The sequence below is a fragment of the Jaculus jaculus genome, chromosome 13 (genome assembly GCF_020740685.1).
Source record: "Jaculus jaculus isolate mJacJac1 chromosome 13, mJacJac1.mat.Y.cur, whole genome shotgun sequence".
Lineage (NCBI taxonomy): Eukaryota > Metazoa > Chordata > Mammalia > Rodentia > Dipodidae > Jaculus > Jaculus jaculus.
This window is the reverse complement of record NC_059114.1, coordinates 32,683,706-32,710,670: the sequence shown is the minus strand read 5'-3', so window position 1 is coordinate 32,710,670 and position 26,965 is coordinate 32,683,706. Positions and strand designations below refer to the sequence as shown.

At 42.1% G+C, this 26,965-nt stretch overlaps 1 pseudogene; it reads right to left on the bottom strand.

Annotated features, from left to right (window-relative positions):
• Positions 1-19,820: 19,820 nt before the first annotated feature.
• Positions 19,821-20,688, bottom strand: LOC123454052 (annotated as a pseudogene).
• Between the last annotated feature and the right edge of the window lie 6,277 nt (positions 20,689-26,965).

Below are 26,965 nucleotides of genomic sequence, written 5' to 3'. Positions count from 1 at the left end.
TAAACCACACTCAAATAACAGTTAAAGCAAATGAGTAAAAGGAAAACAGGAAACATTACATAATAAGAATGGCGAGAATAAATGCATACCATTAAATAATAAGTCTTAATATCAGTGGTCTTCCTGTACCATACAAAAGACATAAACTTGACGAATGGATTAAAAGGCAGGATCTTGCCATTTGTTGCCCCCAGGAAACTCATCTCTCAATAAAAGATAGACACCACCTTAGGGTGAAAGGATGGAAAATGGTATTTCAACAAAATTGGCCTAGGAAATAAGCAGAGGTTTCTACCTAAGTATCTGGCAAAATAGATTTCAAACCAACATTAGTAAAGAAAGATAAAGAAGGTCATTTTAGGGCTGGAGAGATGGCTTAGCAGTCAAGAAGGTCATTTTATACTGATTAAAGGAACACACCAGGAGAAAGACAGTACGAGATTAAACATACATGCACTTAACCTGGGGCTCCCAGTTCCATCAAACAAACTTTATTAGACTTAAGGTCACAGATAACATCAAACACAATCATAGTGGGAGACTTCAATACCACATTCTCATAATTGACAGGTCATTCCGGCAATAAAAAAACAGACAGACACCTAACAGATATCTACAGAACATTCCATTCAAATGCTGCAGAATATGCTTTTTTTCTCAGCAGCACATGGAACATTCTCTAAAATATATCATATATTAGGACACAAAGCAAATCTCCAAAAGTTTAAGAAAATTGAAATAATCCATTGTTCTCTATCTGCACACAATGGGATTAAACTGTGAATTAGCAACAAGAAAAGTTCCAGAACATACAGAAATTCATGGAGACTAAACAGTGCACTATCTGAATGATCAATGGGTCATTGAAGAAATCAAAAAGGAAATCAATACATTTATAAAATCAAATGATAACGATAATACAACATACCCAAACCTTTGGGACACAATTATGGCTGTCCTAAGGGTAATTTATAGCTCTAAGTGCCTATATTAAGAAATTAGAATGTTAAAAAAAATTTAATGCTCCTTCTTATAGCATTGGAAAAAGAAGAACAAGGCCAACCAAAAATCAGTAGACCAGAAGAAATCAGAAAGATTAGAGCAGAAATTAATGAAATAGGAACCAAAAAGAAAAAAAAGTCCAACGAATCAATGAAACAAAGAGTTGGATCATTGAAAAGATCAACAAGATTAATAAACCTTTACCAAATTTGACCAGAAGAAAGAAAGAAGAGACAAATATTAATAAAATTAATAAATTAATAAAACCTCACCATTACAATAGATGCCAAAGAAATTCAAACAATTATAAGTTCATACTTTAAGAATGCATATACCTCTAAGTTTGAAAATCTGAAAGAAATGGATGATTTCCTCCACTCATATGACCTACCAAATTAAATAAAAAATGACAGAAACCATTTAAATAGACCTATAACAAGTAGAGATCCAATCAGTTATAAAAAGTCTCCCAACCACAAAAAGCCCATGCTCAGGTAGAGTCACTGGTGAATGTTACCAGACCTTCATTCAAGAGATAACACCAATGCTTCTCAAACTTTTCAATAAAATAGAAAAGGAAGGAATTGTACCATAATCCTTCTATGAAGCCAGCTTTACCCTCATACCAAAAACAGGCAAAGACAGAACAAGAAATAAAATTACAGACCAATCTCCCTCATGAACATGGATGCAACAATTTTGAACAAAATATTGTCAAACAGAATATAAGAATATAGCAAAAAGATTATTCACCCCAACAAAGTTTCTTTATCCCAGGGTTGCAGAGATGGTTCAACATATGCAAATCAATACATGTAATACATCATATAAATGGTCTGAAGGACAAAAGTCACATGATCATCTCAGATGCAGAAAAAGCATTCCACAAAATCCAACATCCTTTCATAGTAAAAGCATTACAGAAACTAGGACTAGAATATATCTCCACATAATAAAAGCTGTTTATGACCAACTTCCAGCCAACAAAATACTAAACAGTGAAAACTTAGGACCTTTTCCACTAAATTCAGGAACAAAACAAGGGTGTCCATTGTCCCAACTTTTAGTTAATATTGTACTGGATATCTTAGCTATAGCAATAAAGCAAGAGATACTCATAAAAAGGATACAAATTAGAAAGGAAGAGACCAAATTATCACTATGTGCAGATGACATGATGAGATGATAATTGGAATGCCTTTTCTGCATAAAAGACTGTAAAACTCTACCAGTAAATGGATAGAGCTGATAAACACTTTTAGTGGCATAGGAGTTTACAAAAATAAATACACAGAAACCAGTAGCTTTCCTATATACTAACAACAAATGTGTGGAGAATGAATCAGGGAATCTCTCCCAATCACAATTGCCTCAATATACATCCATCCATACATAAAATACTTTGGAATAAACTTAGCTAAGGAAGTGATGAGCCTCTACAATGAGCACTTTAAAACACTCAAGCGAGAAACTGCAGAAGACATGAGGAAATGGAAAGAAAATCTATGATCTTGGATTGCAAGAACCAATACTATGAAAATGTTACTCTTACCAAAATCAATATACACATTTAATGCAATCCCCATTAAAATTCCAATGGCATTCTTCACAGGAATAGAAAAAAAATCCTAAACTTCATTTGGAAGCAGATATATCTATATAAAATCTCCATAACAATTTTGAGCCAAAAAAATAAGGCTGATGGTATCACCATACCCAATTTTAAGCTATATTACAAAGGAACAGAATAGAGAACCCAGATGTTAATCCAGGCACCTACAGCCATATGATTTTTGACAAAAATGCCAAACGTATTTATTAGAAAAAAGACAGCATCTTCAAGAAATGGTGCTGTGAAAACTGGATGTCTATAGGTAGAAAGACGAAAATAGATCCACTACCTTAAAGATCCTTGCCCAACCATGTTTATTGCTGCTCTATACACAATACTTTGGAAATGGAACCAGCCTGCATGTCCATCCATAGATGAATGGATAATAAAGATGTGGTACATCTATACAATGGAATTTTATTCAGTGGTAAAGGATTATACTAATTGAGGTAACCCAGGCCAAAAGCCAAATGTCACATGTTCTCACTTATATGTGGATCCTAGCTAAAAATGTATAGACTTCTGTGTGATCCAGATCTAAAAATCAGTAGCATAGACACATAAGCTAGAAAAAGTCTATAAGGGAGGGAGGAGAGGGAAGTTCTTAAGAGGATGCTATTGTAAATATGTTAGAAGAAGAACAGATTACAAGGAAGTGAAAAGCTTAAGCACAGTCAGAGAAAGAGATTGTATAAAAGAAAAATGAGGGTGGCCAATTAAAATTCAAGATATTCTGAATAAGACATATGAAAATCTAGTTTTTTAAATAATGGCTATTGATTGTTATTAGAGAAATTTCAGTGGCTGGGTTGGGATACCGCCTGGTGAGTTATTGCCAAGGGAGGTCTATGTTGCCTTCAAAATATTACAGGCTAGTGTCCTTGGTTCCCTGTGAGAAAGAGATGGTAAGTCCTTATTATTGAAGACGTCACATGCCTGAGTGGCAAAGTCACTGAGAAATCAAGGTGGTACTGAGAAGAAAACCTGCTCCCTGTAGACCCGCCAACTGAAAGCTGGCAAAAGCTACACCACATGCAGTCTTATGGGAGACAAAACTCATAAGCAGTGAAAACAGTGGACACTGTGAGCCTTAAGTTTGGCCAGATAGGCCCAATGTCTGAACAAGTGAAATAGTGGCATGTCTGCTTTGGGAAAAACCAACTGCTGTCTAATTGGACTGAAGGCCCATACTATGGGAGGGAATAGATGCCTGGTACTGGAAACCTAATCAAAAGCCTAGGACAGGGGAGGTCATGAGCATTAGAGGTATAAAGCCTGCTCTTGTCTGGATAAATGCATATATTACTCTCACCAAATTGCCCTGAAAGCACTACACTTAATGTTCATACTCATATACTACTCTAATAGAGAATCTTCTCTTTAAGATGGTGATGACCACTGGATGACCCAACATAATGCTGAGAAAAAGGGATGGAGGACTGACCAGCAATGAAACATCTCACACACACCAAAGCTCAGGGTCCATTGCAGAAGAGGTGGTGGAAAGAATGTGAGAGCCAAAGGAAGGCTACCACTCCTCACATACAACTGTCCAGACATAATTTGGCCTCGATGTCCAAGACCTCGCAATGCCTAGCAATACCCACACAAAACCCTAATAATAGAGGAAAAAGATGATGACATCAAATTAAAAGAGAGCCTAATGGAGTGAGGGAGTGGATGTGACAGAGAGCAGAGTGTTATGAAGGAGAAAGTTGTGGATGTAAGGGAACAGGAGAGAAATACCATGGTTTGTTGTCTGTAAGTATAGAAATTGTCAAAAAAAATTCATATATTTAAAAAAACAGCACAAAGCATGCAACTGTGGGATTAAAACAAACAGTATACAGCCCAAACAACTAAGGTTGTGTCTTGTCCTACTCCCTTAATCTTGTCAGCTGGGTTGTAGAGATTGGTGTTCTGAATTGGGATCTAGGTCAACCTATATCTGGATCAGACCCTGCGCTCCATAAAGACAAAAGGAAAGAAAAAGGCTTATAAATTTGAAAGCTTCAAAAGTAACAATATTCAATTTCCAAATATACGTTATTTGAAAATGGTAAAGCCAACCAAGAACATATAACCCACATCCTATGCAAGGCCTGTATTCCTTGTTTATTTTCTTTTTTTTATTCCTGCCAGTTGGCCTAATGAGGTGGCTTCCAAACTCACCAATGCTGAGTGCAGGCCTCAGTCCCTCCGTGTTGTGCTGCCACTGGGGGCTGAATTCTGGAGGTTCTCTGTTCAGACTTCTGCAGTTGCTCATGCAGTTCCACCTATATCTCTTTCCATAGCTCTTTGGTTGATCTCACCTGTCTTTACTTCTGTTTTCTTAACTTTACAAGGAGGCTGATGAAATTGAAAAACCGTCTTGTTTGGTCTCTGTGGCTACTGCTGCTTGATGCGCCTGGCGGGGCATTGCCAAACTGATGCACAGATCATGTGGATTGGGCCATTTTCTTCCTTTATAGTGGATCTTGGTCTCTCTGGATCTCTACTATGTAAAGAATAACATATACTCATTTACTTTTCAGAAAAAGAGTGTATTTTCCGGGGTTTTGCTTAAATCCCTCCTTAGGCTGGTTTGGTGTGGCTCGTATGCTGCCATCTTACCCAGAAGTATCCAAAGTGAGGAATATTCTTTTTTAAAAAAGATATTTTTAAAACTATTTGCATGTGTATATGTCATGTGCATACATATGTGTTTGTGTATTTGTGTGTACTGAGGTGTACATGTGTATGTCTGTGTGGAGGCTAGAGGTCAATGTTGGGTGTCTCAAAGTCCCAAAGAGGAATATTCATGAGCCTGTACTTGCAGACTCCAATTTGCTACAGGTCAGAGAAGGTCTTCAAAGTCAGAATGTTTGAATCTATACCAGGTCCTTAGAGGTAACAACTGAGTCACATGGCCCTGAAAAGAGTGCGATGAAGACTGACCTTAGTCTTCTATTGCTTCTCTCTCCCTCGCTCTCCCTCTTCTCTATACCTCTTTTACATTACTTATCTTTTTTTCTTCTCTTCATGTGCTCTGACCTATAACTCCCAGTAACAGAAGGTGACTATCATCCACAATGAGCTTTTGATCAGAGAGACTTACAATGTTTAGTAAAAGAATGCAGATTTCTGTCAGAGTATTTGATGATCCACCAAAGGTTAGTGGTAAGAACCTACTGCTGAAGATGCCATATGTGATTGACACGTAACATGGAGTGACATGGATAGAAGCTGGAAGAGAGTCAGTTCTCAAACAGGGCGTCTAGTGTCAGAAGGTGCTACATGAAAGACTGGGAGAAAATGACCAATATCTGTCCAAGCAACTCATGGTCTAACCAACTTAGCAGCAAATAACCTCTTGTGATGCTCACACAAAGGCAATCGTGGTGCACAGCCATGGTGGGAAACCAACTGCTCTTGATTTGACTAGCTGGTCCATTCAGCTGGAGCATGGAAACAAGTAAGATCCAGATAAAAAACAGAGCCCACTCTCCATTATCAAACTACCACCAATTGTGAGCTAAACGAGGGCCTACAACTATTAAAGCCTCTCTCAAAAAATATTGATTAACCAATATATCTAGTGCTAACTTTACTCTCAATCAGACAATCTGATTCTCTTTTTCAGATAGAAAGAGATTCTAATGAGAGGACCACTCCATCATACCTCAAAAGGGCCTAAGGCAGAAATTAAGAATAATTGGTGAAACAAGCTAGGGTGTTGTTTTCTTGGTGAACCTAGTACCAGCACAAGTGTGAAGGAGATTGACACAGAGAACCATCCACTTCTACCAAATGAGATAGTCAGAGACAAAGAGGCTCCCAAGACCTCATAACTGACACAGACCTAAAATGAAACCAACATGGCTCAGGGAAATTCATTGAAGAGGGGGCGGAAAGAATGTTGGAGTCTCACATTGGGTTATGATACACAGAGACATTTCCTCCTAAACCATAGCTGAGGGATAACCCCATAATACATGACCCAAGGAAAGGAGGGAAGACAGCAAGGAGGCTGACAATGGTACCAACTTGACTGTATTCACTGAGTACAAAATAAATAAGAAAGAATATTTTCCCAGCCAGGTATGGTGGCTCATGTCTTTAATATATCCCAACTCTCTGGATGGAGGTGTAGGTAACAAAAACTCTAAGAATTGTAGCCCAGCCTGAGAATGCATAGTGAATTCAAGGTCAGCTTGGGTTAAAGCGTGACCCTGCCTTGGAAAAACAAAATGAAAAAATAATAAAAAAAAAACCTAATAAGGTAAATATTTATTAGGTTACATATTTTGTACCTACACATTTTATTTTTTTTCAAAGGATCTCAATATAGCCCATGCTAAGTTGGAATTCACACTCTGTAGTACTTCTTGTCTATCAACAAGTGATTGTTCCACCCAAGATTTTCTATCTCTCTTTCTTTTTGTTCATGTCTTTCAAGTGTCTCTTTTATCTCTGAACTTTCATATCCTTGCAAGCATGACACCTGGTAAAAATGTCAAACATTTTTGCACTACCTATCCCCCCACACCAAATATATGGTTTTGGTTTCCATGTTCTCATTGGGTGGGAATACATAGTGCCATCCACCAACTCTCCCATCCTGACACTTGAGTAACTTGAGAGAGTATTTTCCTCCAAGCCAGTTATGAGCCTGCCTAAACACGCCACCATTGCCCCCTTGGTGGGATCCATTATTTTCCAAGAGAGAGGAGGGCAGCTGAGAGCAAGGACTTCTTTAGGAGTCTGTTCCAATCACCATCCCTTCTTCCCATCTTCCCAAGGAGAGGGCAGAGAACATGGGGTACATGTGATTTTTTTTTTCTGTGTCTACTTCAGTTTCGATTCTGCAGCAGAAATCAACAAGTACTTCACCATGATTTCTGCATCCAGAGTGCCCTAGAAACCACTCACACCTAGTAGAAAGAACACCAGGACCTCATGCCAGTACAAATGAAATACAGGCACATGGATCGCTTTACATGGCTAGTGGGATATGATTTTGCAAAAACACAATGTTAACTAACCCATGAACCATCTTGGCATTATAACACTTTTTTTTCCTTTAGCATTTGCTGTGAATCTTCTTGTTGCTCTGCAAGCTTTTCTAACCAAAATGAAAGAGCAATTTTATAAAAGTGGATCTTGCACTAGAGAGATTGCTTAGTGGTTAGGCATTTGCCTCCAAAGCCAAAGGATCCTAGTTAAATTCTCCAGGACCCATGTAAGCCTGATGCACAGGGGGCACATGCATCTGGTGTTCATTTGCACTGGTTGGAGGCCCTGGTATGCCTATTCTCTCTCTCCCCCTCTTTCTCTGTCTCAAATAAATAAGTAAATGAAATATACCCCCAAAAAAACAAAAAATAAAATAAAATAATTAAAAGCTGGATTTTGTTTGTGATGGACAGGGTACATTTCTCCCATTTGTCCAAGGAATTTTCATGTATTCACACGTAAAGATGCAAGCACGCACAAAGGAAAGCATATGTATAGGGTACTTCTCAACACTTTAGGAACTCAGAAGGAATCGGTCAAAAAGAGGTGGGGGAAGTTATGTCTGGACTGTTGATACATGTTAGGATTGTGTGGGGTTGCCTTTTGAGTATGTGTATGAGGTATATATGAAGCCAGAGAGTTAAGAATATCAGGATTAATATCCAGCTATGGTTTTGTCTTAATCAGTTTATACCTACTGGCAAGGAGGCATCCAGGGTCATTTAGGTGCTGTTGGGTCAGGCTGGGTCCAAGTTCCATTACTTATATCTCATCTTTGGACTTTTGTCAGCATGATTGGTGAAGATGGTTCTCACTGGAGGGGAGCTTGTATCTTTTCTCCTGTCTAGAACTGACTTTCGGTGGTTTTGGTCACTGACAGGAGTTTGTGGGACACACAAATACACACACACCCCCTGAGTTGCCTGTTTCAGCTTGAGTGACTCGCTGGGTGTTGTTGCGCCTGTGATGGTGGTGGTGGCTTGAGGACAATTGATTCAATCACTGAGCTCTTACTATGGTTACCCTGGTTGTTATATTCCTGGTCCTGGGGTCTTTTAGATGCAGTTGCGATCTTCAGGTGGTGATGAAGAAGGCTGAGTCATAGGGAGGTGAAGGGACGGAGAGAAGGAGACCATGGAGAGCAATTCTAGTTTGGAGTATGTTAGTGTGGCTTGTTTATTGTCGGGAGGGTTCTTGTTTCTGTCCCACTGTACTCCATCCTGTCCCTCAATTGTGGAGGCATTAGGCAAAGGACACAGATCACATATGGTTTAATGAGGAATAGAGCATCCAAGTTCCATGGTGCACTATTTACAGAGGATTGAGACTTTGGTATCCTTCTTATCATCCTCCACCACTGCCATTAATTAATTAATTTCTACAAAATCTGACTTCTGGTTGAGATGGTGGCACAGGCCAAAGCAGCCTGGGGGGAAAAGACCAAAAAAATTCAGCAAAATACACACTTTTACTAAAAACTGACGTGTATATTAAACTGAAACGGCAGCAGATAAGTAAAAGAGATCTAGATCACACAGAGCCTGCACAGGCCTGCAAAAGAGGCCCCAGCAGGTCCGCTGACCACAGTGGTCATGCACCAGAAAACCGCCAGGCTCAGCTCAAGCCGCAAGAAAAGCCAGATGAGGGGAGCTTCCACTCACATCAGTGCTCTCCGCAGCTCAAGAAATGTGAAGGGAGAGCGGCAGTGAACAACAGAGGAGCAGATCACAAGGTAGAATAACACATGGAACAAAGAAAACTAGAGCAGCATCGGCTCCCTCCCCTCACCTACAGCCTGTGCCCAGCTCCAGTGAAGAGCAGAAGCTCCAGGACCCGGCTACGCCAGCTTGACCTGACAATGGGACCCACGCAGAGTCCGGCAGCAAAATCAGGGGCTCCAGAACTGGCAACAGCAGCCACAAACAGCAGCTTCAGCAGCAGCGGCAGTTTCAGAGGCAGCAACAGTGGATCCTGCAGTGGCAGCTACAGCAGCAGCAGCAGCGATTGATCCAGCAATGGCAGCTTTAGCAGCAGCAGTAGTGGTTTCAGCAGCAGAAGTGCCGATCTGCCATGTCACAGTTGCCAGGCTTGGTTTGCCCCACTGGAAAAGCCAGTGCCCAGCTCCAGAAATCAGAACAGTAGCCGGACGACCCAGGCAGCAACTTAACTGAGACTAAATTCATCCTAAAAGGTAACTGGGATTGCACCAGGATTTCACTTGGTCACAAGCTGGCTTGGATCCCTCAACGAACCAGAAATCTTAACTTCTTTGTTTATAGAGGATCTGCTTGTTATAATACCTACTCTTACATAAATACTCGTTGCTGTTTTGGATTGAATATGTACAGTGTTTAGTTATATTTTTAGTGTCTACTTGTACTTTATTCCACTCAGCCTACTTGAATACTCCCATAGCAGGGAAACTCAACCCTATGAACACCTTTGTAGATACTCTGAGAGTCTTAAAAGCCACACCTAACACCTTGAGCTCTTACCCTGAAGATATCAGACCAATTGATACAGCTAAGAATACCCAGCTAGCTAGAAAATCCAAGCATTAAATTAATCCAAGATGCAAAAATATATACATTATAACACAAGAAACACTAAAAAGCATCTCATTGCCTTAGAAGTATGTGCTCAACCATGTTTATTGCTGCTCAATTTATAATAGCTGGTTAATGGAACCAGCCTAGATGTCCCTCAATTGATGAGTGGATAATGAAGATGTGGCACATTTACACAATGGAGTTCTACTCAGCGGTAAAGAAAAATGAAGTTATGAAATTTGCAGAAAAATGGATGGACCAGGAAAGGATTATACTAAGTGAGGTAACCCAGGCCCAGAAAGCCAAGCGCCACATGTTCTCTCTCATATGTGGATCCTAGCTACAGATGACTGGGCTTCTGTGTGAGAATGAAAATACTTAGTAGCAGAGGCCAGTAAGTTCAAAAGGAGACATAAAGGGAAGAGAAAGGAAAGGAAGAGGGTACTTAAAAGGTTGCTATTGTATATATGTAAGTACAATGATTGTTATGGGGAGGTAATATGATGGAGAATGGAATTTCAAAGGAGAGAGTGGGGGAGTGGAGGGAGGGAATTAACACGGAATTTTTTTATACTCATGGAAAATGCTAATAAAAATTTAAAAATAAATAAATAAATAAAAAGAATTTTAGAAACCACATGTTGGGACATTACACACAGAGGCTTTGCTTTTTGTGCATAAGTTATGGCTAACCCTTCTCCAGGAAGGTCCTTGAGGAGGGAAGAGGACAGGGAAGAGTCTAATGATGGTACCAATATTGCTATATACATACTGCGTACATAACTAATAGTAATATTTTTTAAAAATGAACATGGTGTTTGGCAATCAATATGTTACCTGACTTGCTGAATTAACACACACACAAATGAATTTAACATAAAACCTAATTCCTAAAGTTAGAAAGATCTAAAGAATCACTTTTAGACCTGTTACACTCAAATTTCTAACTCTGAAAGAACTAGCACATTTGGTATATGTTTGCAAAATTTGGTGATATGAGCATTTCTTACCAAAATGGCTTAGAACCTTGGCAGGGTTTTTTTTTTTTTTTTTGGCAGTTAGTGAATTTGGAGACCCAACCCTGAATGAAAGTTACTTATGACTAGCTCCTAGTTCTTTACTGAACTAGAATATGTTTTCTAGAGTTGACAATCCAAATTCCTACAAAAAACTCAATAGTACACTTCTTTCTCTGAATCTATTAGTTCGTAGAGGGCTTTATAAACAAAGTAACTTACATTCTTTTTCTCATACAAAGAAAAATATGGTGTTCTCAAACATTATGTGACCTAACTTAGCAAATTAAAACAGAAATGAAAATAATTTACAAGGCTGGAGGGATATGGCTCTGTGGTTAAATGCTTGCCTGCAAAGCCAAAGGACCCATGTGCCCAAGACACACGTAATACATAATATGCACAAGGTGGCACATGTGTCTGGAGTTCATTTGCAGTGGCTGGAAGTCCTGGGGCACCCATTCTCTCTCTCTGCCAACCACCTCTTCCTCTTTCTCTCTGTCAAAAAAAATAAAATAAAATATAAGAAACTAACTTAGAGTAACTCCTAGTGTTAGAAAGAAATAAAGATTGATTTTTGACTTATTACACTCAAGGCCATAAATTTGAAAGAAATTAGTACATTTGTAATACATTTGCTTAGATTGTTTTAATGGGCATTTCTAACCAAAGAAGCTTGCCATCGTGGTTTCATACAATATAAAGAACTTCCATTTGTATGTTACCTAACTTGGAGACCTAACCCTGAAATGAAAGTTGCTCATGTACTATCTCCTCGTTCTACACTCAACTACACAACGAGGTTATGTCTTCTAGAGATGGTAATTCGAACTCCTACAAGAAAGTCAACGGTACATTTCTTTTTCTAAATTTCTTAGTTCATAAAGAAGGCTTTCTAAACAAATTAAGTTATATTCCTTGTGTCATAAGACTTCATCTTCACCAGTCATTATGTAACCTAACTTTGCAAATGAAAACAGAAATAGGAAGGAGGGAAAGAGAGAGAGGGGGGAGGGAGGGAGGGAGGAAATCAAGAAACCAGCTTTTGGACATCAGTTGAGTATTTCTAGAAATAGAAAATCCCACCTAGAGACCCAGACAGGATTTTTTTTTTAAGTTCTTGATGGGAGAAGTGACATGAACGTATGTGATGGCCAGATTTCTTCAGAAGGGATCAAGTTTAATACTCTTCTAGGAAAGTTAACTATTCTAGGAAAAGGACCCACATTTCTGGGGTTGGACTCATGTTGAGTTTAAGGAAAAAACAGTCTAGAGAAGGAACTCCTTGAGCATAAAGAGAAGGAGAAGCCATATCCTTCTCTCACCTCTAGCAAATTGGAGTCTGCAAGTACAGGCTCAAGAATATTCCTCTTTGAGACTTTGAGACATCCAACATTGACCTCTAGCCTCCACACAGACATACACATGTACACTTTCAACACACACAAATACACAAACACATATGTATGCACACCACACATACACATGCAAATAAAGTTTTAAAAATATCTTTTTTAAAAAAGAATAATCCTCACTTTTTATACTTCTGGGTAGGATGGCAGCATAGGAGCCACACTGAACCAGACTATGGAGGGATTTAAGCAAAACCCCAGCAAAATACACTTTTTCTGAAAAGTAAATGAGTATGTTATTCTTTACACAGCAGAGAAACCAGAGAGACCAAGGTCCACTATAAAGGAAGAAACTGCCCAATCAACATGATCTATACATCAGCTTGGCAATGCCCCGCCTAGTGCACCAAGCAGCAGCAGCCACAGAGACCAAACAAGAGGCCTTTTCAATTTAATCAGCCTCCTTGTAAAGTTAAGAAAACAGAAGTAAAGATCCCAATTCAGAACACCAATCTCTACAGCCCAGCTGACAAGATTAAATGAGTAGGACAAGACAACCTTAGTTATTTGGGCTGTATACTGTTTGTATTAATTCCCACAGTTGCACGCTTTGTGCTTTTTTAAAAATATATGTATTTTTTTTTTATTCACAACTTCTATACTTACAGACAACTAGCCATGGTATTTCTCTCCTATTCCCTTCCATCCACAACTTTCTCCTTCATAACTCTGCTGTCATATCCACTCCCTCACTGCATTAGGCTCTCTTTTAATTTGATGTCATCTTTTTCTTGGGACTTCCGGTTAAGATGGCGGCATAGGTACCACTCCAAAGCAGCCTGGATGCGAAAAAAGACCAAAAACCTCAGCTAAATACACACTTTCACTAAAAAGTGAGGTGTATAGGAAATTGAAGCAGCAGTGGAGAAGTAGGAGAGATCCAGAGCATCCAGAGTCCGCACAGGCTGGCAAAAGCAGCTCTGGCAGCTCGGCCAACCACGGCAGCGGCGGGGCGCACCAGAAAGCCACCAGGCTTGGCTCCAGCCGCAAGAAAAGCCAGGTGTGGGAGCTTCCCCTCACACCGCGCTCTCCGCAACTCAGGAAACATGAAGGGAGAGCGGCAGTGAGCAACGGAGGAGCAGATCATGAGGTAGAAGAACACATGGAGCAGCGAGAGAACCGGAGCAGCTGCTGCTCCCTCCCCTCCCCCACCGCCTGAGCCCAGCTCTGCAAACAGAGCAGCAGTCCTGGGACCTGGCCATGCCAACCTGAGCCGACAGTGGGACCCAAGCAGGAACAGAGTTCGGCAGCAACATCAGCGGCTCCGGCACCGGTAACAGCGGCCCAAGCAGCAGCCCAGGAGCTGCAACAACAGCCGAACCAGCAGCAGAAGCTTCAGCTGCTGACAGACCCAGTGGGGGAGCTGATCTGCAGGGCCACAGTTGCCAGGCTTGGCTTGCCCTGCAGGAAAAGCCAGTGCCCAGCTCCAGAAATCACAACAGCAGCCCGACGACCCAGGCAGCAACTTGACTGAGACCAAACTCATCCAAGGTAACTGGGTTTGCACCAGGGAAGGGTCTCACTTGGTCACAAGCTGACTTGGATCCCTCAGCAGACCAGAAATCTTAACCTCTATGTTGATAGAGGATCTGGTTGTTATAATAACTACTCTGGCATACAAACTTGGGGCTGTTTTTGACTGAATGGATACAGTATTTAGTTAACTTTTAGAATCTACCTGTATTTTATTCCACTCAGCCTACTTGAATACCCCCATAGCAGGGAAACTCAACCCCTGGGAGCACCTTTGTAGATACTCTCAGAGTCTTAAGAGCCACATCTAACACCTCAAGCTCCTACCCCGAAAATATATAACATCAAACCAATTGATACAGCTAAGAATACCCAGCTAGCTAGAAAATCCAAGCATTAACTTAATCCAAGATGCAAAAATATATACATTATAACACAAGAAACACTAAAAAGCAAGACGATATAAATCCACCCAAAAGTATTAATGCATCAGAAATGACCTCCAGTGAGAATGAGTTAGAGGAAATGCCTGAGAAAGATTTTAAAAGAATGATTGTAAATATGTTCAAAGAAGTCAGAGAACAAACAAAAGGAGTCAAAGAGGAACTTAAAGAGGAAATCAAAGGAATCAAAGAAGATGCAGGACACCAATTTCATGAAATAAAGAAGGCAATACAAGACATAAATAAGGAAATAGAAATAATAAAGAAAAACCAGTCAGAATTACTAGCAATGAAGAACACAGTTAATGAACTAAAAAACTCTGTAGAAAATCTTTTTCTTCTATCATGAGGTCTTGTGTGGGTATTGCTAGGCATTGCGAGGTATTGGACATCGAGGCCAAATTATGTGTTTATCAGCTCTATCCATTTGCTGGCAGAGTTTTACGGTCTTTTATACAGAAAAGGTATTCCACGTATCAACTCATCATATCATCTGCATATAGTGATAATTTGTTCTCTTCCTTTCTAATTTGTATCCCTTTTATGAGTGTCTCTTGCTTTATTGCTATAGCTAAGATATCAGTACAATATTAACTAAAAGTTGGGACAGTGGACACCCTTGTTTTGTTCCTGAATTTAGTGGTAAGGGTCCTAGTTTTTCACTGTTTAGTATTTTGTTGGCTGGAAGTTTGTCATAAATAGCTTTTATTATGTGGAGATATTTCCTTCTAGTCCTAGTTTCTGTAATGCTTTTACCATGAAAGGAGGTTGGATTTTGTGCAATGCCTTTTCTGTATCTATTGATATGATCATGTGACTTTTGTCCTTCAGACCATTTATATGCTGAATTATATGTATTGATTTGCATATGTTAAACCATCCCTGCATCCATGGGATAAAGACAACTTGGTTGGGGTGAATAATCTTTTTGCTATATTCTTGTATTCTGTTTGACAATATTTTGTTCAGAATTGTTGCATTCATGTTCATAAGGGGGATTAGTCTGTAATTTTATTTCTTGTTCTGTCTTTGCCTGTTTTTGGTATGAGAGTAAAGCTGGCTTCATAGAAGGAGTATGGTACAATTCCTTCCTTTTCTATTTTACTGAAAAGTTTGAGAAGCAAACTTGAATGAAGGTCTGGTAATATTCACCAGTGAATCCACCTGGGAATGGGCTTTTTGTAGTTGTGAAACTTTTTATAACTGCTTGGATCTCTGTACTTGATACAGGTCTGTTTAAATGGTTTCTCTAATTTTGATTTAATTTGGTAGGTCATATGAATGGAGAAAATCATCCATTTCTTTCAGGTTTTCAAACTTAGATGCATATGTATTTTTAAAGTAAGAACTTATAATTGTTTGAATTTCTTTGGCATCTATTGTAATGGTGACCTTTTATTCCTAATTTTATTAATATTTGTTTCTTCTCTCTTTCTTCTGCTCAAATTTGGTAAGGGTTTATCAATCTGGTTTATCCTTTCAATGATCCAACTTTTTGCTTCATTGATTCATTGGATTTTTTTTTCCTTTTTGGTTTCTATTTCATTAATTTTTGCTCTTATCTTTCTGATTTCTACTGGTCTACTGATTTTTGGTTTGCCTTGTTCTTCTTTTTCCAACGCTATAAGTAGGAGCATTAAATTTTTTTTAAACATTCTAATTTCTTAATATAGGCACTTAGAGCTATAAATTACACTTAGGACAGCCATAATTATGTCCCAAAGGTTTGGGTATGTTGTATTATCATTATCATTTGATTTTATAAATGAGTTGATTTCCTTTTTGATTTCTTCAATGACCCATTGACCATTCAAATAGTGCACTGTTTAGTCTCCATGAATTTCTGTATGCTCTGTAACTTCTTGTTGCTTATCCCATTGTGGTCAGATAATAGATTATTTCAATTTTCTTAAACTGGTGGAGATTTGCTTTGTGTCCTAATATATGGTATATTTTAGAGAATGTTGCATGTGCTGCTGAAAAAAAAAAAAGCATATTCTGCAGCATTTGAATGGAATGTTCTGTAGATAGCTGTTAGTTGTCTCTCTATTCTTTTTATTGCCGGGATGACCTGTCAATTTATGAGAATGGAGTATTGAAGTCTCCCACTATGATTGTGTTTGATGTTATCTGTGACCTTCAGTCTAATAATATTTGTTTGATGAAACTGGGAGCCCCAGGTTAAGTGCATGTATGTTTAAGGTTGTACATTCGTCCTCCTGGAGTGTTCCTTTAATCAGTATAAAATGACCTTCTTTATCATTCCTCATTAATGTTGGTTTGAAGTGTATCCTGTCAGATGTTATGGTAGCAACCCCTTCTTGTTTCCGAGGCCAATTTGGTTGAAATGTCATTTTCCATCCTTTCACCCTAAGATGGTGTCTACCTTTCATTGAGAGAGGAGTTTTCTGATGCAACAATGGCAGAATCCTAATGGCAGGATACTAAGAGTTATTGTTGAAAGGCATTCATTCATTTGCCATTCTTCTTATTTTGGAGTCTTTCCTGTTTTTCCCTTTATTCATTTGTTTTAACTGTTATTTGAGTATGGGTTATTTTTTCCTATTTCCTCCTGTGTGTGTGCTGCTTTCACTTTTGGCATTTAGAAGTCCTTCAAGTATTTTCTGTAGAGCTGGTTTGTGGTCAAAAAAATTCTTTAGCCTGACCCTGTCCGCTCACAGTGGATGGGATCACAGTGGTTCTAGTGTGAGCCCAGGCCATGACTCCTCACAACGAATGTCATCACTGCAGTTCTAGTGAGAGCCCATTCTGTTTCCTCGTAGCCGATGGCATCACATTGGATATAGTGAGAGGCATGGCCCTGTTTCCTCAGAGTGCATGGCATCACAGACGCTCTAGTGAATACCCAGCCCATGTCTCCTCACACTGGATGGCATCATATGGTACTAGTGAGGACACAGACAATGTCTTCTTACATTGGTTATAGGGAGGACCCAGTCTGTGTTTCCTCATAGTGGATAGTTTCACAGTTGTTCTAGAGAAGACCTGGTGTGTGTCAATTCAGAGTGCATGGCGCGCCACAGTTGTTCTAGTGAGAGCCCAGGCCATGTCTCCTCACAGTGCATGGCACCACAGTGGTTCTAGAGAGAGTCCAGGCCATGCCTCCTCATAGTGGATGGCATCACAGTGGTTCTAGTGACAGGTCCAGCCCTGTATCCTCACAGTGCATGGCATTACAGTGGTTCTAGTGAGAGCCCAAGATGTGCCTCCTCACAGTGAATGGCATCACAGAGGTACTAGTGAGGATCCAGGTTGTGTCTCCTCAAATTAGACAGTTTTACAATGGTTCTAGTGAGGACACAGACCATGTCTACTTACAGTGCATGGTATCACAATGGCTCTAGTGAGAGCTGTGGCTCTGTCTCCTACAGTGGATGGCATCACAGTGGTTGTAGTGAAAACCCAGGCTCTGTCTCTTCACAGTGGATGGTATCACAGTCGTCCTAGTGAGAACCCAAACCATGTCTGCTAACAGTGGATCCATCTCAGTACTTTTAGTGCAAGGCCAGTCCGAGTCTCTTCACAGTGGATGGCATCACCATGGTTCTAGTGAGAACCCAGGCCACGTCTCCCCATAGCAGATGGCATCACATTGGTTATAGTGAGAAGCCTGGGGCTGTCTCCTCACAGTTTATGGCGTCACAGTGGAAATAGTGACAGGCCCTGTCCAGTCTCTTCACAGTGCATTGCATCACAGTATTTCTTTTGAGAGCCCAGTCCATGTCTCCTCACAGTGGATGACATTACAGTACAGTGGCTCTAGTGAGATCTCAGGCCATGTTTCCTCACAGCACATGGCATCACACTGGTTACAGTGCAATCCCAGGCTATGTCTCCTTACACTGCTTGGCATCACAGTGTTTGTTTTTTTTCACTTTCAAGATCATTTCATCTATTACTTCAGATTAAAAGATAGAATACATATTAGGGAATCCCTTAAAATTTAATTCTACAGTTAAAACTCCATCTAGTATTTTTTATCAAATGTTAACCAAAAATATTTCTAAACACCTGAAAGCCCCACTATTAACATGAACTATGGCAATAAAAAATCTGACATTTTATTTGTTCAATGTGTAGTATTTACATTATGGAACCAAAGGTGCAATAAGCATCAATAAATTATAAAAATAGAAAGCAAAGGCTTGGAGTCTTACAATGTGCTGATTATCATAATTGTATATAAAAATTAAAGCCCAGCAGAGCTCTGTGGCATGGAAGTCTTTATCATACGTGTTGCAGTCATTATCCGCTACCATTTACATGCAGCATCTGCTGCGACTGAGATTTTATTTCCCCAACAGAGAAGTAGAAGATAAATGACATTTCAGAAAGACAATCTGAAAATAGAAAAAGAATAAACTATACTCAAGATTAGTACTGGTCACAGCCTCTCCCCTACAGAAATCATGAAAACAGCTAAGACCGGGAAGGAAAAAAACTGCACAAAGATATGCAAAGGCAAAGTACTGTGAGTGACACAGCTCAAAAACCTGGACTAACCAATAACACACAGCCCTTTCTCTCCTTCAGCGACAAGAGGTCGGTTTGGCCATCTAACAATAATGACTTAAGCAAGTGAGGGGCACCAACTGTACAAACTAATTTTGTAAAAATACTAAAGACAGGGGCCAGAAAAGGGCAATTTATATGTAATTCAAACTATATGCAACGTAACTGGAATGCAGCCCATCCCAAACTGGCTTTGTGAAACAATTGGACCTTATGATTCAACAGTTAAAATTATAACAAGTGTAATAAAACAATAGATTTGAAGCAATATCCATGGGGCATTTTATATTATTTAATGTGCTGTTTCAATTTAAAAATAATTTTGCGAAGTATACATCTCAACTGAGATCTATGTATAAAATGTCCTAATAGATACATATTTTTACCTTTGGTGAGTTGAAGGCCTTGTTGTGACTTATCTAAACTGCAGGCAGAATGCCAGACGATACGTATGCACATGTGGGCAACTCAAGCTGAGTCATCTTAAAGCTGTGCATGTGAGGTGACTGGAGCTACTCGGAAAGTTCAAGTATCCCAGAAACCCAAACCAGATTAACAGTGAGGAGGGCAACAGGGATTGAAATGCCAATGTGGCAGTACAATTGGTTAAAAACTAACAGGAAGGCTTCTCGTACCAGCAGAATCCTGCATACGTACAAAAAAGAGTCAACCACCATTTCATGCATAAAACAAAAGCAAACTAGAGTATGGGAAAGTACAAACTGCAGAAAACCAGGAGTCAGTAGAAGAAAACCTACTGGCTTACAGGAGAGAAAGGAAACATTTCATTCTGACAGAACATCATTGGTGTTGGCCTTCAGACCCTCTGCTTCTGGGTCTAAGTCGAGAAGTTGCTATACTCTCTTGGTGGCTAGCTAAATCATATTGCTCGTCTAGAAGAGGAGCAAAAGCATTTTCCAGAACATCTGAAGCATGGGCGAGGTAAATGAGGGCCAGCAAGCGCTTGTCCATGTGGTGGGGGTCATTTACCCATTTGTCAAGAACAGCTTCTTGCATCTTCTTGATGAGGCGCTGCTTAATGTTGTTATTGGGCAGAGCATGTGTCGTCATGTCAAAGAGAAGGAAGTTCTGTTTCTCCGTTGTCAGTACACCCTTTTCTACCAGGTTCTTAGATAATCATCCCCTTACATTTCGTAATTGATAATGCAGTTTTAGGGGATTCCATGTCTCACCACTAAGTAGCTCAATCCAGTTCTGGACTGTACCTGGAGGCTGAGTGTCAATAACATGCTTTAGAGCTTCCTCAAGTAGAATATCCCCAGTTGGAGCATCTGACTTACAGATCACCTTTCTTGTTAAAAGACTTTTCCCTCTCATTCCACAAGCTTCTATTTGTAACCTTCCTCTCAATGCTAATTCAATTAGCATACAGCCACATAATCCAGATGATATACAGTCATTCCAAAATGATGTATAACCTTCTCTGTCCTTGAGGCCCAGGAGCAGCACTTACTCCATGAGCGTGAGCCGCCTCTCCTTGGGGTCGCCCTTGTCGTCCTCCAGCTTGTAGCAGTGGCTCTGCGCCTCGTCCCCCCCCCCCCCCCCCGCTGCTGCCTCCTTGTAGGTGGCGTGGCGTGAGGCCTCGATGTGCCACTGTACCAGGCCCGAGCTGCGCTGGGTCAGCGAGGTCATGGCAAGCCACAAGCTCGGCGGGAGCGACGGGGACCATTGGCCGGGGCCTTGGCTCCTTCCTCCTCCTCTTCCTGTTTCCTCCGCCCTGCGAAGCCAGTCTTCAGGGTTAAATCCCCGCGCTGGAGCATGGGCTAGTGGCTGCGGGGCCGGAGGCGTTCATGGAGAGATAGCCCGTGGCAGGGACGGCTAGGGTGGAGACAGTAAGTAGCCTTCCTGCCGGCAGCTCAGGCTCCCAGCTTGTGAGAGAGTGGAGGCCCCAATGCATCACAGTGTTTTTAGTGAGAGGCCTGGCCCTGTCTCCTCACAGTGCATGGGATCACAGTGTTTCTAGTCAGAGCCCAGTCTGTGCTTCCGCAAAGAGAATGGCATTACAGTGCATCTAGTGAGGACCCAGGCCATGTCTCCTCCAAGTGGATGGCTTCACAGTGGTTATAGTGACAGGCCCAGCCCTGTCTCCTCACAGGGAATGGCATCACAGTGGATCTAGTGACAGGGCTGTCCCTATTTCCTCTCAGTGCCTTGATCACAGTGCTTCTATTCACAGACCTGTCCGTGTCTCCTCACAGTGCATGGCATCAGAGTGTTTCTAGTGAGAGCCCAGGATGTGTCTCCTCACAGTGAATGGCATCACAGTGATTCTAGTGATAGCTCCATTCTTGTCTTCTCACAGTGCTTGGCATGTGCCATGCACTGTAAGGAGACATGGTTTGCTCCTTAAATAGAAACACTGTGATTCTAAAAGGCCCAAGAATTCAGAAGCTCAGAAATACTATCACATTCCAAGGGGAGCTTAAGCGGGCTCCCTGCATACCTCAAACTCCAGGCTTTACTCTCTGTTGGAAGCAAGTAAAGAATCCCTCTTCTCATTATATCAGAGCCTGCTCCTAATATAAAACTAGGTAAAAGAGCATGAGATAGCCCTCAAGGATGGGAAATGAATAATGAAGTGAACCACTTATTTGGTTTCTGTAAATAGCCTGCACTATAAGCCTTACACTATAAGCCTTAATAGCCCACACTGTTAGCCTTAGTAGCTCGCACCATAAGCTATAACAGCCTGCCTCAGACCACCAAGGTCATAGGAGGCTGATACCATACTCTGCTACCCCCACCTAAGGAATTGCGCAAAGGCTGACCTCCAAGGTCATAGGAGACTGGTACCACACTCTGTTACTCCCACCCAAGGACCTACGCAAATGCTGACCACCAAGGTCATAAACTAATTGGCTTAGAAACTATGGGGTGGCACAAACTGACTGGCTAACACCCTGCGGGGCTCCTAATATTAGAAAATGATTGGTCTAATGCACAGGCTTTGTTAGAAACCCTATAAAAACTGTCCTGTTCCTGCATTCGGGGCTCTGTAGTCCTCTACCCCTGTGCGGTGTACGACTGTGGGCCCCAGCGCGCTTGGAATAAAATCCTCTTGCAGTTTGCATCAAGACCGCTTCTCGTGAGTGATTTGGGGTGTCGCCTTATCTGGGCAGAGCGTGGGGGCCCCCTGCGGGTTTTTTTTCCTACAATTCCATGCACTGTGAGGAGACACAGCATTGGTCCTCCCTAGAACCACTGTGGAACTATCTACTGTGAGGAGATACAACCCGGATCCTCTCTAATACCACTGTGATGTGATCTAGTGTAAGGAGGCACATCTTTGGCTTTCACTAAAGCCACTGTTATGCCATGTACTCTGAGAAGACAGGGCTGAACCTCACACTATAATCATTGTGATAGCAACTTTAATAAGGGTACTGGGCCTGGGATCCAACTAGAACCACTGTGATAACATGCACTGTAAGGACAGGGCCTGGTCTGTCGCTAGAACCATGTGATGCCATTCAATGTAAGGAGATACAACCTGGGCTCTCACTAGAACCACTGTGATGCTATGCACTGTGAAGAGACATGACTGCTAAAACCACTGTGATGCTATCTTCTGTGTGATGCCCAGCCTGGGCTTCACTAGAACCACTCTCATGCCATCTACTGTGTAGACATAACCTTGGTTCTTCCTAGAAGCACTGTGAAACTACACACTTAGAGGAGAAACAGACTGCGTCCTCATTAGTACCACTATGATGCCATTCATGTTATGAAGCACATTGTGGGCTCTCACTAGAACCATTGTGATGTCATGCACTGTGAGAGTACAGGGCCAGGCCTTTCACTAGAACCTCTGGGATGCCATTCACTGTGAGGAGACCCAACCTGTGCTCTCAAAAGAACCACTGTGATGCCATGCACTGTGAGGAGACCTGGCCAGAAATCTTACTAGAACTACTGTGAAGCCATGGACTATGAGGAGCACCAGCCTGTGTCCTCCATAGAACCACTGAGAAACTATCCATTGTGAGGAGACAGCCTGGGTCCTCTGTAGTACCACTGTGATTTGATCTAGTGTGAGGAGACAAATATTGGGATTTCTCTAGAGCGACTCTGAAACTATGACTGTGAGGAAACACAGCGTGGGTCCTCACTATTACCACTGTGATGCTATGTAGTGAGTGGAGACACATCTTGGGCTTTCACTAGAACCACTGTGATGCCATCTATTGTGAGGAGACACGGCCTGAGTTCTATAACCAATGTGATAGCAAGTTCTATAAGAGGGTGTGGGCTCTAACTAGAACCACTGTGATGCCATCCACTGTCAGGAGACACAGCCTGAGTTCTCACAAGAAACAGTGTGATCCTATGCACTGTGAGGAGACAGGGCCAGGCCTGTCACTAGAACTACTGTGATGTCACCACTGTGAGGTGACATGTCCTAGTCTCTCATTAAAGCTACTGTGATGCCATTCTTGGTGAAGAGAAATGGCCTGCATTCTCACTAAAACAAGAGTGATGCATTCCACTTTGAGAAGATAAAGCCCAGGCACTCACTGCAACCACTGTGATGTCATCCAATGTGATAAGACATAGCTTTCGCCTTCATTAGAACCACTATCATATTATTTACTGTGAGGAGATATGGCCTGAGCTCTCACCAGAACCACTGTGATGGCATTCACTATGAGAAGACAAGGCGTGGGTGCTAACGAGAACCACTGTGATGCTTTCCACTTTGAGGAGGTACAGCCTGGGCTCTCATTGCAACCACTGTGATGTCCTCCATTGTGAGGAGACATGTCCTCAGTCTTCACTAGATCTACTGTCATGCCATCACTGTGAGGAGACACTGAGTAGGTCCTAACTAATACCACTATGAAACAATGCACTATGATGAGACAGGCTCTGCCCCTCACTAGAACTACTGAGATTTCATCCATTGTGAGGAGATATGGGCTGGGCTCTAACTAGAGCCATTGTGATGCCATACACTGTGAGGACACAGGGCCGGGCCTGTCACTAGAATCACTGTGATGCCATGCACTGTGAGGACACATGGCCTGCTCCCTCACTAGAAATACTGTGATGCCATTCATTGTGAGGAGACACAGCCTTGGTCTTCCCTAGAGCAACTGTGTAACTATCCACTGTTAGGAGATGCAGCCTGGGTCCTCACTAGTCCCACATCATGCAGTTCTGTGTGCGGAGACACATGGCCTTCACTAGAAACATTGTGATGCCATGTACTGTGAGGAGACAGGGCTGGCCTCACACTATAACCAATGTGATAGTAACTTCAATAAGGAGACAGGGGCTGGGCTCCAACTAGAACCACTGTGATGCAATCCACTGTGAGGAATACAGCCTGGGCTGACAGTAGAACCACTGGGATGCCACCCACGGGAAGGAGACAGGCCAAGCCTTTCACTACAACCTCTGTGATGCCATGCACTGTGAGAAGACACCATCTGGGCCCTCACTAGAACCACATTGATGCCATTCACTGCGAGGAGACATGATCTGGGATCTCACTAGAGCCACTGTGATGCCATGCACTCTGAGGATAGATGTCCTGGGCTCTCAAAAGAACCACTGTGATGTCATGCATTCTTTGGAGACATCACCTGAGTTATCACTAGACCAATGCCATCATTGTGAGGAGACAATGGGATCTAACTAATACCACTATAAAGCAGTGCACTGTGAGGAGACAGGGCACAGCCTCTCAACACTACAGTGATATCATCCACTTTGACGAGACATTGCCTAGACTCTCACTAGAACTACTGTGATGCCATTAATTGTGAGGAGAAATGGCCTGGGTTTTCAAAAGAAGCCCTGTGATGCATTCCACTTTCAGGTGAAACAGCCAGGGCTCCCACTGCTACCACTGTGATGTCATACACTGTGAGGAGACATGGCCTTCTCCTCACTAGATACACTGTCATGCCATTCACTGTGAGGAGACATGGATTGGGTTATCTCTAGCAACACTGTGATGCAATGCACTGTGAGGAGACAGAGCTGGGCCTCTCAGTGGAAACACAGTGATGCTAAACACTGTGAGGAGGCTAAGCCTGGGCTCACAGTAGAGCCACAGTGATGCTATTCACTGTTAGGAGACATAGCCTACGTTCTAACTATAACAACTGTGATGCTATCCACTGGGAGTAGACATGGCCTGTGCTCTCACTAGAACCACTCTCATGCCATCCACTGTGATAGACATAAACTTGGTTCTCCCTAGACCTGCTGTGAAACTACCCACTTAGAGGAGAAACATCCTGGGTCCTCAGATGTACCACTGTGATACCATCCATTGTATGGAGCAGATCATGGGCTCTCACTACAACCACTACTATGCCATGCACTGTGAGGAGACAGGGCCAGGCCTGTCACTAGAACCACTGTGATCCCATTTGCTGTGAGGAGACACAGCCTGGCTTTCACTAGTAACACTATGATGCCATTCACTGAGTGGAGACAAGGCCAGGCCTATCACGAGAACAACTTGTGATGCCATGCACTGTGAGGAGACAGTATGGGTATGTGATTAGGACCAATGTGATGCCATTCACTGTGAGGAGAAACACCCTGGGCTCTCACTAGAAACACTGTAATGCCATGTGCTCTGATGAGACAGGGCCGAGCCTGTCAGTGGAACCATTGTGATGCCATCCACTGTAAGAAGACATAGCCTGGGCTCTCAATAGAGCCATTGTGATGTCATGCACTCTGAGGGACATAGCCCGCATCCTCAGTAGATCTAGTGTGATGCCATCACTGTGAGGAGACACTGGGTCTCTCATTAATACCACTGTGAAGCAATGCACTGTGATGGGACAGGGCCCCATCTCGCACTAGAATTGTTGCAATGTCATCCACTTTGTGGGGACACTGCCTGGCCTCTTACTAGAGCCTCTGTGATGCCATCCACTGTGAGGAGACATGGCCTGTGCTCTCAAAAGAACCACTGTGATGCCATGCACTGTGACGAGCCAGGACAGGGCCTGTCCTGATAAGCACTGTGATGCCATGTACTGTGAGGAGACATGGCCTGGGTTCTCACTAGAACTACTGTGATACAGTCCTCTTGGAGGAGATACAGCCTGGGCTCTCACTGCAACCACTGTGATGTCCACCACTGTGAAGTGACATGGCCTCAGTCTTCACTAGATCCACTGTCATGTCATCACTGTGAGGAGACACTAACTAGGCCCTGACTAATACCACTGTGAGACAATGCACTGTGAGGAGACAGGGCCCAGCCTCTCACTAAAACTCCTGTAATGTCATCCGCTGTGACAAGACATGGCCTGGGTTCTCACTAGAACCACCATGATGTGATTTATTTTGAGAAGATCCAGCCTGGGCTCTCATGGCAACAACTTTGATGTCATCCACTGTGAGAAGACAAAGCCTTGGTGTTCGCTAGAACCAATGTCATTCCATTCACTGTGAGGAGAAATGGATTGGGTTGTGTGTAGTACCACTCTGATGCAATGCACTGTGAGGAGAAAGAGCGGGGTATGTCAGTAGAACCACTGTCATGCCATCCACTGTGAGGAGACAAGGCCTAGGGTCTCAGTAGAACCACTGTGATGACATGCCCTGTGAAGAGACACATCTTGGACTTCCACTACAACCACTGTGATGCCACCTGTTGTGAGGAGTCATAACCTGCGTCCCCTCTAGAACCACTGTTATGAAATCCATTGTGAGGAGACATTGCCTGGACATTCACTAGAACCACTGTGATGCCATGCACTGTGAGGAGGCATGGCCTGGGCTCTTACTAGAACCACTGTGATGCATGCACTGTGAGGAGACAGGGCCAGTCATGTGACTAGAACCCCTGTGATGCCATGCACTGTGTGAAGACGTGGCCTGATTCCTCATTAGAAACACTATGATGCCATTCAGTATGAAGAAACATGGGCTGGACTCT